This window comes from Halichoerus grypus, chromosome 2 (assembly GCF_964656455.1).
Source record: "Halichoerus grypus chromosome 2, mHalGry1.hap1.1, whole genome shotgun sequence".
Taxonomy (NCBI): Eukaryota; Metazoa; Chordata; class Mammalia; order Carnivora; family Phocidae; genus Halichoerus; species Halichoerus grypus.
Genome location: NC_135713.1, coordinates 102,716,841 through 102,732,298, shown reverse-complemented (window position 1 = coordinate 102,732,298; position 15,458 = coordinate 102,716,841). Strand labels below are relative to the sequence as shown.

Sequence of the window (15,458 nt, the reverse complement as noted above, 5' to 3'; positions counted from 1 at the left end):
TTTAAATTTTAAGTGTTTTTAGGGTTTATTGTATGTAAATTTCTTTATTTTTTTAATTTTTTTGAGAGAGTGAGCAAGAGCGAGAATGAGTTTGGGGGGGGTGGGGAGCGGCAGAGGGAGAGGCAGATGCAGACTCCCCACTGAGCAGGGAGACTGACTTGGGGACTCAATCCCAGGACCTGGAGACCATGACCTGAGCCAAAGGCAGATGCTTAACCGACTAAGCCACCCAGGCATCCCCTATTGTGTATGAATTTTCATCACATTCTAGTCTTAAGTAATATACCACTTCATTTATAGTGTAAGAACTTTACAGTAATAATATTTTTCCTACTCCCAGTTTGTGCTATTTTTTTAAAAAAGATTTTGTCAGAGTGAGCACAAGCAGGGGAAGCGGCAGGCAGAGCAGGCAGAGGGAGAGGCAGGTTCCCACCGAGCAAGAGCCCGATGTGGGACGCGATCCTAGGACCCTGGGGTCATGCCATGAGCTGAAGGCAGACGCTTAACCGACTGAGCCACCCAGGCGTCCCAGACTGTGCTATTTTTGTCATACATTTTACTTATATTTGTTAAAAGTCCCCACAGTACACCATTTTTGCTTAAATGGCTTTAAAGAGATTTTGAAGAAGAAGGAAAAAGTCTCATATATTTACCCATATATTTACAATTTAAGGTGTTCTTCATTTCTTTGTGTAGATCCAGATTTCTCCTTGGTTCTATTTTCCTTCTGCCTAAAGACATCCTTTAACGTTTCTTACAGTTCAGGTCTGTTGGTAATGGATTCTTTCACTTTTTCCAGGCTGAAATATTTATTTCAACTTAATATTTTAAAGATATTTTGCTGCGTATAGACTTCTACATTGACATTTTTTCCCTTTCAGTACTTTTATTTTTTGATTTTTTTTTTTTTAAGATTTTGTTTGTTTATTTGACAGCGAGAGCAAGAACACAAGCAGCGGGGGTGGGGGGTGGGAGAGGGAGCAGCAGGCTTCCCGCGGAGCAGGGAGCCCGACTGGGGGCTCGATCCCAGGACCCTGGGATCATGACCTGAGCCGAAGGCAGACGCTTAACGACTGAGCCACCCAGGCGCCTGGTATTTGTCTTTGACTTATTTTTCTTAGCATATTTAACTCCATCCTTGTCGTTGCAAATGGATCTGCTATCATTCTTATTATTGTTCCTCTACACGGTATGTGGTCTTTTTCTTGTGATGACTTTTTTCCCCTAAGTTTGTTTATTTTTAAAAGATTTTATTTATTCATTTGACAGAGAACACAAGCAGGGGGCGTGGCAGAGGGAGAGGGAGAAGCAGACTCCCTGCTGAGCAGGAAGCCTGATGAGGGACTCGGTGCCAGGACCCTGGGATCATGACCAGAGCCGAAGGCAAATGATTAACCAACTGAGCCACCCAAGCACCCCTAAGTTTATATATTTTTAAGTTATCTCTCTACCCAATGTAGGGCTCAAACTCTTGACCCCAAGATCAAGAGTCACATGCTCTAGGGGCGTCTGGGTGGCTCAGTTGGCTAGGTGTCTGACTCTTGACTTTGGCTCAGGTCATGATCTCAGGGTTGTGAGACTGAGCCCTGTATCGGGCTCTGTGCTGGGTATGGAGCCTAAGATTCTCTGTTTCTGGGTGCCTGGGTGGCTCTCCGACTCCCCCTGCTTGTGTTCCCTCTTTCACTGTGTCTCTCTGTCAAATAAATAAAATCTTAAAAAAACAAAAAGATTCTCTGTTTCTCCCTCTCCCTCTGTCCATCCTCCCCCTCATTACCTTCCTAAATAAAAAAAAGGAAAAAAAAAGTCACATGCTCTTCTGACTGAGCCAGCCAGTCACCCCTTCTTGTGACCACTTTTAAGATTAACTCCCTTCATTGGTTTTAATTAATTTGATAGGTCTTGGTATTGTTTTATTTATGTTTCAGTGTTTGTGGTTCCTTGAGCTTCTTGGGTCTGTATGTTTTGAGTTTTTGTTAAATTTTGAAAATTTCCAATTATTATTTCTTCATGTGTTTTCTTTCTCCCCACTTTGTAGTCTCCTATTAATGCATATTGTCACTTGAAGTTGTGCCACAGCTTACTCAGTCTCTTTTTTTCAGCTTTGTGTGTATATGTCTCACTTTGGAAAGTTCTCTTGCTCTATCTCTGAGATTAATATTTTCTTCTGTAGAGTCTAATCTGTTGATTTTGTCTATCTTTTTTATTTATTTGAGATAGAGAGCGGGGGTGGGGCAGGGGGAGACAGAGAGAAACTCAAGCAGACTATGCTGATCATGGGGCCCGACATGGGGCTTGATCCCACAACCCTGAGATCACGGACTGAGTTGAAAGCAGGAGTTGGATGTTTAATCAACTGTGCCACCCAGGTGCCCCTAAGTATATCTTTTAAAAAATAATCTCAAGGGTGCCTGGTGGCTCAGTCGTTAAGCGTCTGCCTTCGGCTCAGGTCATGATCCCAGGGTCCTGGGATTGAGCCCCGCATCGGGCTCCCTGCTCAGCGGGAAGCCTGCTTCTCCCTCTCCTTCTGCCTGCCGCTCCTCCTGCTTGTGTGTGCGCTTGCTCTCTCTCTCTCTCAAATAAATAAAATCTTTAAAAATAATAATAAAAATAATCTCAATACTGTATTTTATAGCTCTAGAAGTTCAGTTTATAATTTTTTATATCTTCCATGTCTATTTTACATGTTAAAATATGAAGGTAATTTAAGCATATAAAAGTGGGAAGTCTGCTGTTAGCCTTTCTAACCGACTTATTTGGCTGCATACTTTTTGCTGATTCTGTGTATTCTCAAAAAAAAATTGATTAAAAGTCTTGGAAAAGATCCATGCAAGCAGTGAGTCTTGAGGCTTAAACTTTACAGTAAATCCATCTTAGGGCCTCTTTAAGAGAAGAAGGACAAGATCTGGAAGGATGGAGGCTTCATTCCAGGCTCATTAGACTGTTGCCAAGTGCAGTGTGGCCAGTGACAACCAATGAAAGAGGTAGTATTTGCAAAGACTGATTTCTTGATAGATCATAAAAGCTCATTTGCTTGAAGATTCCACGAAGCCACTCAGCCAGGAGCTTGGACCCAGTGGATCTCCTGTGCCTCCAGGGTCAGGCAGCCTGGAGTCCCAGTTGGCCCAGGAACAGATGGGGTGGCGTGGGGGGCCTGGGAGAGGTCTCACATTATCCCATGAGCTGAATCTGTGGTGCATGCTTTTATCTTTGTTGTCCCAACTTTAAGCTCCTACTAATTGCATGGTGTGAGAGCAAGCTAATATCAGAAACTTGGATAGGGGTTAAAGTGATACACACCCTACTCAGGATCATGTGATTGTAAAACAAATCATGAAACTGACTGAGTTACAACTGGCAACTTCGATTGTTGTCATGTACAGAGTATAGTGATAAAAGGAGGACTGGAATTTTGAAATTCTATAGCCAGTCTGTTTGGTTTCAGAGTTCTCTAGTTTAATGTGCATATAGGCTCTTTATCAGTTCGTAAGAATAAGTGATAATAAACAGTCATACATTAATAGCAATAGTAATTATATTCTGTAACTGCTTTCTCTGAAACAAGAAAAGAATCTGGCAGCTTCTCCATAGAAACTATGAAATCCAGGGAGGTGACGCAGGGCTGCTGTGAGTCTCTTTGGTGCCTTTCTGTGGATTAGGAAAAGGTGCCGCCCCTGAGAGATGCAAACTCACAGGCGCTTGGCTTGGCAAGTGGAGCTCGGACGAGTTCAGTCTCCCTTGTCTCCCAGACTGGGCATTCTTGTGCCATGAACAGACTGCACACTTGTCTGTGGGGTCCCAGTGATGGGAGGCAGCCTCAACAAGTCTCCTTCCAGCCACAACATCTCACTGGCTTGTTCAGCAGGTACGGGCACTGAGATCAGTGAAACTTTTGTTGGCTCAAAAGAGTCAGAAAGCCTAACTATGAAATCCTGAGCTGCAGAGGAATAAGGAAATGTCCACATACAACATTATTTTAGAGCTTGAAAGGATTTGGGAAATGATCGAGTTCTTCCCTTCTTGCTCTTCAATGGATGAGGATCCCAAAGCTCAGAGGAAGTGAGTAGCCCCACATTCACCAGGGGTAAGCAGCAAGACTGGACCAAGGGCCTGAATGACCCAATACTTGACCATCAGTAATTTCCTAGCTGATATTTAACTACTATTTTAAATTAAATTTTGGTTAGTTTTTTTTCCCCTCCAAAATGCTGCTTACATTAAAACCTATCTCAAAAATGCAGATAAAAAGATAAGTTTTCTGATTCAATGAGTACAAGACTGCCAAGCATCATCATTTATAGTGTTTGGAAAGATACAATTTTCATTTCCGTGGAATCGTGGCTTCTGGCAGTAATAATTCCATTACTCTTGATGAACCAACTGAGACTTGCGAGTTAATGCAATTTGTGTTCAGAGATGTCCTAAAAGGCTGATGTAACTTCATTATCAGTACCTGACTTCTAAAAGTACTACAGCTATTAAACAATGAGAACATCTAGCATCACTGTTAATAGGATTTTCTGTTCTTTCAGGTCAGGTGGCAAAAGTTTAATGAGGAATTTAATTGCTTAAAGAATTAAATGTCTTATTTTTTGCTTCAGGGGTTGGGGTAACATCGGTTTGGATGAGATAGTAGAGTTTGGGTGAGAGTTTTTACCTTCGGGGAAGAAAACCCGCGTTAGAAATCATCTCCAGGTTCTCCAAATCCTATATTGGGCCTAGCTTCACTTCTGACTAATTACTCTTCTTAAAATCCACAAAACGAGCTACATTTTATTTTAGAAATTACTATCCTCTCCTCACTTTCCTCAAGCAAGAGACAACCACCACAAACCGGGATGGCTCAAAGCAACAGAAATTCATCCTCTGAGAGTTGTAGTTCAGAGGCTGAAAGTCTGAGGTCAAGGTGTTGAAGCACCATGCTGTGTGTGCAGCCTTCAGGGGAGAACCTGTCCCGTGCCTTTCTTTTAGCTTCTGGAGCTGCTGGTAATCCTCGGCTCCCTTGGCTGATGGTGCACCGCTCCAGTCGCTGTCCTGTTGTCCTGGCGTTCTCCGTCTATGTGTCCCGAGTCTCCTCTTTTGAGGACACTAGTCATATTGGATTAAGGGTCATTATTAGTCCAGTATGACCTCATCTTAACTAATTATATCTGCAGCCACTCTATTTATGACTAAGGTCACACCCACAGGTACCAGGGGTTAGGAAATGAACATATCTTTTCGGGGGATGTAATCCTACCTACCCCAGCATGCAACCTGACTACTTCTATGAAACTACAGAGACACTGCAGGAAGTCCTTAGCTACTTTCCCTTCCTGTGGGGCTCTTTGAGTTAGGTGAGAGTGGGGTGCAGGGCGTCACCATTTATGTCAATCATTCCTGTCCTCGCAAAGCTTTTAGTCTCCTGGAAAAACTGATGATAAGTCAACTGATAGGTATTCATTAGAGAAAAATAAGTAGGTATAGGACACAGTCTACATAGTGTGGTCAGGGGAGGCCTCTCTGAGGATCTACATTTAAACCAAGAGAGCTATGGGCAAGGTATGGAGGAAAACGGTCCAGGCGGAGGTAACAGCAAATACTCACGCTCCGAGGTGGGAGAGAGCTCGGAACTCCAGGTACCAAAGGAACCAAGAGGGGGAGAGGAGGGAAGATGAGATCAAAGACGTAGGCAGGCGCCTTAACCTGGCGGGCAATGAGTGGCTCCCAAAGTTTCTGACGCTCACACTGCAGCTAAGAAACGTGAGTACACAGATGCGTATATATATATAAAACTGGATGGTAAAGGAGAGGACAGTAGGTAGTAGTTAGATTTTTAGTTACATTTTGGAGGTGGCTTCTCAGGATGCTAATGTACCTTGTGTGGGAGGGTGAAGGAATTCAGGGCGCTGCTCGTTGTTTTGGCTTGAGCAATCGCGTGGAAGGCAGGGCCAGTAAGTGAAATGGTGAAGAACGGGGAAGGGAAAGGATTTTGCTGGGGAAGGAGGGACTGTAAATAAACAGTTCAGTGTTTGACATATTCCATTTCAGACAACAGTAAGTCACGGATATGTTGCCTAGTGGATACATCTCTGAAGCTCAGAGACGAGATCTGGGCTGACAATATATATTTGAAAGTTGATGACTATATATGGATAGAATTTAAAGCCATGAGAAATAGATGAGATTTGAGGAAAGGGAGTAGAGGAAGAGAGTGGGAGCAAGCCTTAAGAAACTGAGAGCAAACCATGCAGTCACTACGTGTGTTAGTTACCATTGTTTTGTGCCTGGCACAGTGCATAGCACGATGCTCCAGGTGTGGTGAGCCAGGACTTGGAATGCCAGCAGAACAGCACGTGAATCCTAGCCCCGGTTTGTCCTGCCTGAGGACTGCAGCAAGTTGTTTAATCTCTGTGCTTCTGTTCCCGTATTTGCAAAGTGGTAAGGGGACTACCTATTTCACAGGGTGGATAGGTACACTTGACTCCATACATGTTGATTTCCTGTCCCTTTCCTCAGGGGCATGTGTTTCAGGGCTGGGACAGTGGGGAGGAGAGAGGGCAGAAGAAAAAAGATGCTTTAGAGCAACTTGAACATACTTAGTGCTTTGCTTAACGCCATGCAAACAATATCACATTATATAGGCATTGAATTTAATAGCATGAGAGCTTCCTCCTCTGTCGTGGAATTGTGTGTTCCTTACTCCTCTGTTGGTATAAATTGGGAGACTCCGATCTGTTGTCACCTGGGTCAGTCTCATTCTCTGTGTGCTGCATGCTTGCTGGGATTCTCTTTAGTGATATTTATTTCTCATTTACGAGAGTTCCTGAATGCAAGTCAATTTCTTCATCTGGAACCCAGTGGAAGGAAGACATCAAAGGCAATTTTGATTACCCTGGACTTTCACTTTATTTGCTTCAAGTACCTAAGGGAGCCATGTGATTATTTCTTATTTATTTAAAAGCCACTGGTAACAAAATAGATCACAGTTATTGTTCCTGTTTGGCAGGTCTCCTCTGAGTTCACACAAGACAGTGAAGTTTGTACCGTAACCGAGTCCTTGCTCAGGTATTTAACAAAACTCTGGACCCACTGAGTCAGGATGGTGGCTGTAGTTGGGATGGAATGAGGTGAGAATATAATTTTAACATATTTCTCTGGTTATTCTTATGCAGATTAGAATTTGAGAACCATTTCTGTGTGCTGAGGAGAACGTTGTTATCCGTAGCAGATCCCTAAAACAATAATTTATTCCATCACCTATGATCACTAAGTGAAGCTGACGTGCAGAGTGCATGCTACACGAAGCACATCTTACTCTGGAAGTGGATGGCCTCTGCTCTTGCAGCTCCAGGCGTCTTTCAACCATGAGTTCCCAACATGTCTTGAACCATGACAAATTGGGCACAAATGAAATCTCAGGGCACAGTAAAATATAGAAATAAAATACAGTGATAACAATTCACATTTTCAACCTAAAAAAGAAAACTTATTATTTGAGGGAAGTTTTTTCACAAAATAGTTTTTTGAAATGTGAATTACTCATTAAGGTTTTTGTTCCGTAAAGGCAGAAGAGGTGAGTGAGTGTGTGTGTGTGTGTGTGTGTGTGTGTGTGTGTGTATTTCACTAAGGTTTTATAGAATATAGGCAATCCTGCCTCCATTTGAGATCCACAAACATGTTCCTGCAGACCCCCTGCCCCCCTACTCAGAGTTGTGCTCTGCAGCCATGGTGGTTTAACATGTTGTGGATTACACAGCATGAGGGGGTACCCTTCAAAGAGCAGTCATCATAGATTTGACAGTTTTCTGGCAGATATAAGGAAGGTGTCTTAAGGAAGGAGTACCATTTTCTTTTTCTCTTTTTTTTTTTTAAGTTTTTTTTTGTTTTGTTTTGTTTTTTAAGATTTTATTTATTTGCGAGAGAGAGAATAAGATAGAGAGAGCATGAGAGGGAGGAGGGTCAGAGGGAGAAGCAGACTCCCTGCTCAGCAGGGAGCCCGATGTGGGACTCGATCCCGGGACTCCAGGATCATGACCTGAGCCGAAGGCAGTCGCTTAACCAACTGAGCCACCCAGGCGCCCGGAGTACCATTTTCTTGATGACACTGAGGTTCTGTCTGAGCTGGCACGGGTGCTGCCCCATGGGTCTCAGAAGCAAGTTTCCTTCCAGGATAACCTCAGTTTCAGTGTAAGTATAAACTTCTGAATTGGGGTTTGGCATGCTCTTGGGAGGTGGACTTGGATCAAATCTCTGTTCTGTGTGTACCCTATACCTTCTTTGTGACTTCTGTGAATTTCTGAACTTCTTCCTAACTGGCTTCTCCATCCAAGTGTGCTGCCTCAGTTTGACCCCATACTAGTCCCTTCATGAGCCTTGTCCTTGTCCCCATTTTGTATAGGAAAGTCCAGTGACGCTCCTGTGATTTTGTGAATTCAGGAATGCTCCTGGAGGTCTAAGAAGTTTCAATTCCATACTGGCACTGTAACCTTTTAGTACAACACTGTTTTTCCACCTCTGGTTCCACCTGTCTCCCAAAGAACCATGATCCTGATATTTCACCTTTCCTGTGCTGCAGTCTGTGGAAGTCTACTCTACCCAGAAGTACACTATTATTGGGCCAACCTTGTCTAGTCTACCTTGAAATTCTGGGGAAAAGAAATGTTTTAAAAATAAATATGTGTATTTAAAATTTCTTTTTTAAGATTTTATTTATTTGACAGAGAGGGAGACAGCGAGAGCAGGAACACAAGCAGGGGGAGTGGGAGAGAGAGAAGCAGGCTTCCCGCTGAGCAAGGAGCCCGATGCGGGGCTCCATCCCAGGACCCTGGGATCATGACCTGAGCCGAAGGCAGACGCTTAATGACTGAGCCCCCCAGGCGCTCCAAATATGTGTATTTTAAATTGTGTTTTAATTACTTCATTTTGGACAGGAAATAACAGTCTTATGTTTCAAAATTCAAAGACCACAAAAAAATACATTTTCCTTCCTCAGAGATTGTATAATTTGTTTCTTGTGTGTCTTTCCAGAGATTTTTAAAAAAGATTTATTTATTTGAGAAAGAGAGAGAGGAGGTACAGAAGGGCAGTGGGGGAGAGAATCTTAAGCCGACTCCGAGCTGAGCACAGAGCCTGATGTGGGGCTTGGTCTCACACCCCCGAGATCAGACCCGAGCTGAAACCGAGAGTCAGATGCCCAAATGACTTTGCCACCTGGCACCCCCAGGATATTTTATTTCTATGCAAGCAAATGAGTTTATTTTTTTTCCATTTTTATACAATTAGTAGCTTATCATACACACAGCTCTAGACTTTGACTTTTCTCACTTAACATTAGAATGAAATTTTTCTCTACTTCATTCTATCATGGCCTGAAGGTGAAGGAGTGTTCCTTGTCTACAGAAAGCATCAAAGCTGCTTGGGTGGACACCAGGCAGCACTGAGTGACCAAGCCTGTGCTCCAGGTCAGGACAGGGAGCTAATGTGTGCAGGGATTCTGAAATCCTAGGGGACTGGGTTGGTTTTTCAGAAAGTCTCAAGGAGAAGGTGGACACTGGCTGGGGTCTTAAGGCAACGGGGGAGAGAGCATGTTTTCATTATCTTCTTCTCTTCCTCAGGTGATAGAGGTCAGCTGGAATGTAAGATCCTGAATCTTCCCCAGGACCCGGCAAGCCATTTTCTTCTCAGGAGATTCAGATTCAGGCACCCTCTGGTGACGAGCTCTGGGTTGGGGCACTTTAAATATTTCAGGACTTCAAATTCTTCATTCCTGGGTTTGAAAAAATGGAGGCTGTTTGTGAGATGACGTGTTTCAAGGAGTAAGTGGCTAGTGTAAACAAAGGCACCAGGAGCTGGTTCTGGAATTTTCCTATTTTCTCCAGAGGTTCAGTAACCCAAAGTGTCTCCTAAAAACCCATCTTGGAGACCCAGGATGACCTAAGACATCTTCAGAAGATGTTAAGCTACTGAAATCAAAACCACAGAGAATGTCACTTAAATGAAAGGAGCAAGTTTCCTTTGCTTCTTTTAGGCCGAATAGCTCTCAATCCAGTCTGCCTCCTGCACGTGTGCGCACGTGTGTGTGTGCGTGTGTGTGCGTGTGTGCGCGCGTGCTGAAGGGCTTCTCTGAGGTAAAGCGGAGTTCATGAGCTGAGACGGAGCTGAGCTGTCCAAATTGGTTTCAGCTGAGGGCCTTTGTTAGTGGAGGCCGCACTCCTGCTATCTGTCTTGTTATTTTTTTCATTTTCTTTCTGAATTCATTTCTTGAGCTTGGGGCCTCAAAAATAACAAGCTTTTAAAATGACTGAGTATGCTCTCAGGCTCCACGGAGCCCAACACCCCCTGCTTCGTGTTCTAAGCAGGATGCTGGGTCCTCGTTTTCCAGACAAGTCCACTAGAACTGTGGTAAGGGAGGCATGTCGGTTAACGCTCTCAGTGGGGGGGGGGGGGGGGGGGGGAGAAGGTCCGGAGGGCAGGAAGGACGAGGGTCAGAGGCGTGGGGGAATGCTCATAAGGAATGGCTAAATTCTCAAGCATTCTCCCGCAATCTTCAGATGGTACCTACGTTTGAATTTGCTGAACACATGCCTTTTGGTAAAGGGACATATGCTCTGGTTCATGCTCTCTTGGGCCACGGTAGAGGCACCTGGGGGAAACGGCCAGGCACTTAGGCAGGCCTGGCCTCACAAGGTAAGATCTAGCCCACCGAGATTTGCTGTAACCAGAACCAGAGTCAAAGTGCAACACAGCCCAGGGCGCAGAGGAAATACTGTACTCGCTGAAAGAACTGCAGGAACTGAGTCCCGAAGTGTCTGCTGGGCCTGGGGCCTGTGTGTGGATGGAGCACGGAGGGCTGACCTGGGGCTGTGGAGAATAGAGGATAGGAAGGGGAATTACTGGTAGGGGAACCCCTCCTGGTAAAGACATCTGGGCCCGTCCCGACAGGCGGCTAGCTTCGTCCCGGAGACAGGGACAGAGTGGTGGCCTACAGTTAACAAGGTGCAAAGCAGAGCTGCCTGAGCGGAGTGCTGAGGAAGGGCTCCGGAGCGCAGGGGGCCGGGAGTGGTAGAAGGGATTTACTTGGTGAGGCCAGAGAATGTACCCCTAACTGTGTTCCTCGAGAGAACTAGAGCACACTCCCTTCACCAAGCTGATAAAGGAGAGCTCTGGGCATTCTCGAGAAGCTCAGGGAAGGCTGCAGATGACAGGGTGACGTGCGGCCACCGAAAGGCCACTCCAGTATCAGTGGGGATGACAGAATCATCAAATGGCAGATGCAAAGTGGATAAAACTAACCTAAAAGGCAGGGAAAAAAGTGAACCCTGGTGAATAATGATAAAAGTTGTAGAACATTGGACTTGACCTTAAGAAAGCTCTCCTCTTTCCATGGACCATCATCCAGCAGCAGCTCAGACCAGAAGATGGTAACCAGTCGCCCTACCTCCTATGCCTACATCCCCCACGTCCTGCCCAGTGTGTGAACCTAGCTCGCAGATGTGAGAAATTTCCATCCTCGTGGCTGCCGCCTTGGTTCAGGCCCTCAACACACTCTCCCAGGAGCCTCCCACCTCTCCCCTCCCTCTGACCTTTGCATGCAGTGGTCTTGCCAAACCCAAAGCTGCTCATGCCTCTCCATTGCATGGAATGTATCAGTGGCTCTCTCTTGTCCGCAGAGCAAAGCCCCATGCCGGGGGTGGGGGGGGGGTATGCAGGTGGGGTGACTGGGCTGGCCCCTGCCCGCCACTCCGAGTTCCCTCTGGAGACCCTCCAGGCTGCTCTGGCCCCACTCCTCTGCCTCGTTCCTTCAGGCTCCAATGTCTGTTCCTCTTGTTCTCGTTGGTCTGGTCAATGCTCGGTCCCCTTTCAAGTCTAAGCACGAGCAGCTTCTCAGTGGGAACTTCCTGAGGCCCCAGAGAGAACTAACCACGTCCATCACGTGCCCCCACTGTACCCCCTTCATCTCCCTCTCAGAGCGAACCTGTTTTGTCCCAAGTCACCCGCTCAAAGTACAAAAAATCCCAATTCCTTTACGATGTATACTGTTGCCATGTGTGCGCAGCATTGACACAATGTCCATGGATACTGTTACTACAAATGGAAACCTGCTTATTGTATACATCAACATGTTGCTGTTATAAAGTGAAAGCGCTCTCCCTTCACTGCAAATCAGTGTTGACAGTTTGTGTGCAGCCTTCTGGATCTTATTCCATGCACATACAGAATTCATGTATTTATCATCCCGAGCCCCTATCTGAGGGCCTGGGGCAGGTTCATTCTGCATTCCACCTCTCCTCCGACGTGCAGTCTGAGACAAGCTTTGTGAGTCTGACGGGGTCACGGGCTTGCAGAGAAAACATGGAACCCTGGTCTTTTTAGCAGGGCCCCGTGCTCTGGTGCTGTCGCCGTTTGGTTGTCAGGATAAAGGCACGAGAACAGCTCTCTCCCAGTGCTTTGGTCTTCCCTGTTCTACCGTGGCAAGGACCTGTCCTCGGGCTCCCTACGGGGTCAAACTCAGACGTTAGCCCCCCGGGGCTGGAGGGACCCTCCCCCGTGCCTGACCACTGCAGTCCACCCCATGCCCTGCCACTGAACTCCCCTTTGTAACTCTCATTTCTCATCAGTCCTAGTCCCTGAAAAGCAGTCACTGACGCTGACTTCCGAGGCCCTCCACGACGCAGCCCTGTGGTAGACTGCATTAACTGTGACTTTTGCCTTCCCTCTGCTCATCTCCCTTCTTCCTGCAGCAATAGGGTGGGCCTATAACTCAGGCCTGGCCCACGGCTGCTCGCCATTCACAAGGACCCAGCGACTGGTGCAGGGAGAGGCTAGTAAGTGTCTTGCATGGGTCAGTCAGATTGAGCTACGGCTCTAGGCAAGGGAGACGCTCTCCCACCTGAGTTGTCAGATGAGGGGATGTGTCCCTGTAACCGCTGCTGGTGGTTTTTCCTTGACCACCTGGAGGAAGCTGGCCAGCACCCATTGGTGAGTACGGCTGAGGGAAGGGGACAGGGACAAATGGAGGGTCTTTTTAGTGCTTGGATCCAATCATACCTGAATCTAGCAGCAGCTAGATTCCATAACTGGATGTTCCAGTTATGGGAACCAATGAATTCCCTTCTTTTTTGACTCAGCGAATTTGAATTGGCTTACAGTTCCTTCCATTGGGAAGTCCCGTCCTAATGCAGGCCCTATCCATCTTTATATCCCATGCTCCCTTTTCCTTCTTTGAATGTACACCCTGTGCTCTAGTCAAACTCTGCTCCCCATGACTTGGTCCCCTTTCCTGTGCCCTGGCCTTCTCAACTTGGAATATCATCTGCTCCCTATCCCCTCCAATCCCATTTCTCCAAGTCCAAATCCACTTCTGCAATGCCCAGTGCTTTGGGCCTCCTCCATGCAAAGTTCCCTTGGTTATTGTCTTAATCTGCTTGGGCTGATATAACAAAATACCACAGACAGGCTTGCTTATAAAAACAAACTTATTTCTCATAGTTCTGGAGGTTGGCAAGTCCAAGATCAAGGTGCCGGCATGGTCAGGTGTAGGCCCTTTTCCTGGTTCCTAGCTGATACCTTCTTGCTGCATCTTTACTCAGTAGAAGAGGCTGGATCTCTCTGGAGCCTGTTTTATAAGGGCAGTAATCCCAGTCATGAGCGCTCCACCCTCATGGCCAAAGTCCCACCACCTAATACCATTATCTTTGGGGTGGGGGGTAGGATTTCAACATAGGAATTTTGGGGAGGACACATTCAGACCATAGTGGACATTACAGTTGAGCGGTCAGGTACTATTTCTTTCTGTGTGCACTGCAGGTTGGCCTAAAACATTCCCGGGTAACAAGCCCGTTATGGTGCTCCGAGAGCTGTGGACCTTCAGAAGTGGATATGCTGTGCTCCAACAGGGCTGCCCACACAGCCCCCGACAAGACAAGCATCACACCATTTGTCGTAAAAATGGATTTTTCTCCAACACGTATTGCCAAGATACATCCATCTTACTTTGAACGTGCAATGTGTCGCACTACCAAGAGCACAAGAGACATTCAGCAGCAAGGTCAGCCGAAGGTTTTGATGCTCAGAAACATAAATTGTTTCTCTCTGATCCTCAAGCCAAGAAAGGTTTTGCAGTTTGCGCAAAGCTCTCTCCAACTCTCTCAGACTCTTGCATGTTATTTGGGAGCAGGCTTAAGAGCCATAGTCAAGACCTACCGGTTCACAAACATTTTATTGGCTTGTACTTCTTTTGGATTTATGGGTTCAACTCAATTTCAAAATAAACCAAACCAGCCCAATTTTGTCAGCTATAGAATCAGAGGATTAAAGTAGAAGCACATTACTAAGGTCATTCCAGCTTGGATTCTATGAGCCCAGAAGATGCTTCAGGATAGATACAACTTAGCAGAACCTAAGGAGTCTAATTATTGTATACGAAACAGGAATACAAATCAGAGTAACACAATGAGACTGTTTCCTCTTTTTTTTTTAAAGATTTTATTTGTTTATTTGCTAGAGAGAGAGAGAGAGTGACAGTACAAGCAGGGGGAGTGGCAGGCAGAGGGAGAAGCAGGCTCCCCGCTGAGCAAGGATCCCGATGTGGGACTCGATCCCAGGACCCTGGGATCATGACCTGAGCTGAAGGCAGACGCTTAACCGACTGAGCCACCCAGATATCCCTGACTGTTTCCTCAGTGGGGGATAATATTATCTGCCTCAAAGGGTTTTGGTAAGAATTAGAAATAACACTTAAAAAAAAAGATTTTATTTATTTATTTGACAGAGAGAGTGAGAGCACACAAGCAGGGGGAGCAGCAGAGGGAAAGGGAGAAGCAGGCTCCCCGAGGAGCAGGGAGCCCGATGCGGGGCTCGATCCTAAGACCCTGGGATCACGACCTGAGCCAAAGGCAGATGCTTAACCCACTGAGCCACCCAGGCACTCCAGAAATAACATTTGTAAAGTGTTATACTTAGTGCCATATCTGATAGAAGACACCTAACAGGTGGTTGCTGATATTTTTATCAATATTACCAGTTATTGTGTATTACAAAGACTCTCAGATAGTTATAAACCAAATGCTAAGGGGATGCCATGGAAGGAAGTGAGAGAGCCTTGATGAAGTCTTCATGGATTGAAGAAAGAAGGATGGATGGATGAAGTTGGGTTTCGGCAGGTGAAAGTGAGGACAGGCCTTTTGGCACAGGACTTGCTCTGGTTTGGAGAACATTCTCCCCGCCCCTGATTCCTATCCAGAGCTTGAACGTCTTTCTCATTAATTAAGTTCTTATTCTAATATCACCACCACACAAGTCCCTTTACCTTCCCCCCCTTATGCAATAGTGATCTTCTCTATTACATCTACATCCAACAAACCCCCATCAGACAATGTTACAATTTTTGTGTTCAACTGCCATGAATATTTTAAAGAATTCAAGAGGAGAGTAATCGTCTGTTATATTTACTAGATATTTACCATTCTTGCTCTCTTCCT

General features: G+C 45.7%; 1 long non-coding RNA gene across 1 annotated transcript; it reads left to right on the top strand.

Moving 5' to 3' along the window:
* Positions 1-5,543: 5,543 nt before the first annotated feature.
* Positions 5,544-14,418, top strand: LOC144380977 (uncharacterized). The gene is made up of 4 exons (XR_013445352.1): positions 5,544-5,739; positions 6,273-6,417; positions 6,986-7,106; positions 13,786-14,418. It is a non-coding gene; the product is annotated as an uncharacterized LOC144380977 (long non-coding RNA).
* The last annotated feature ends 1,040 nt before the right edge of the window (positions 14,419-15,458 follow it).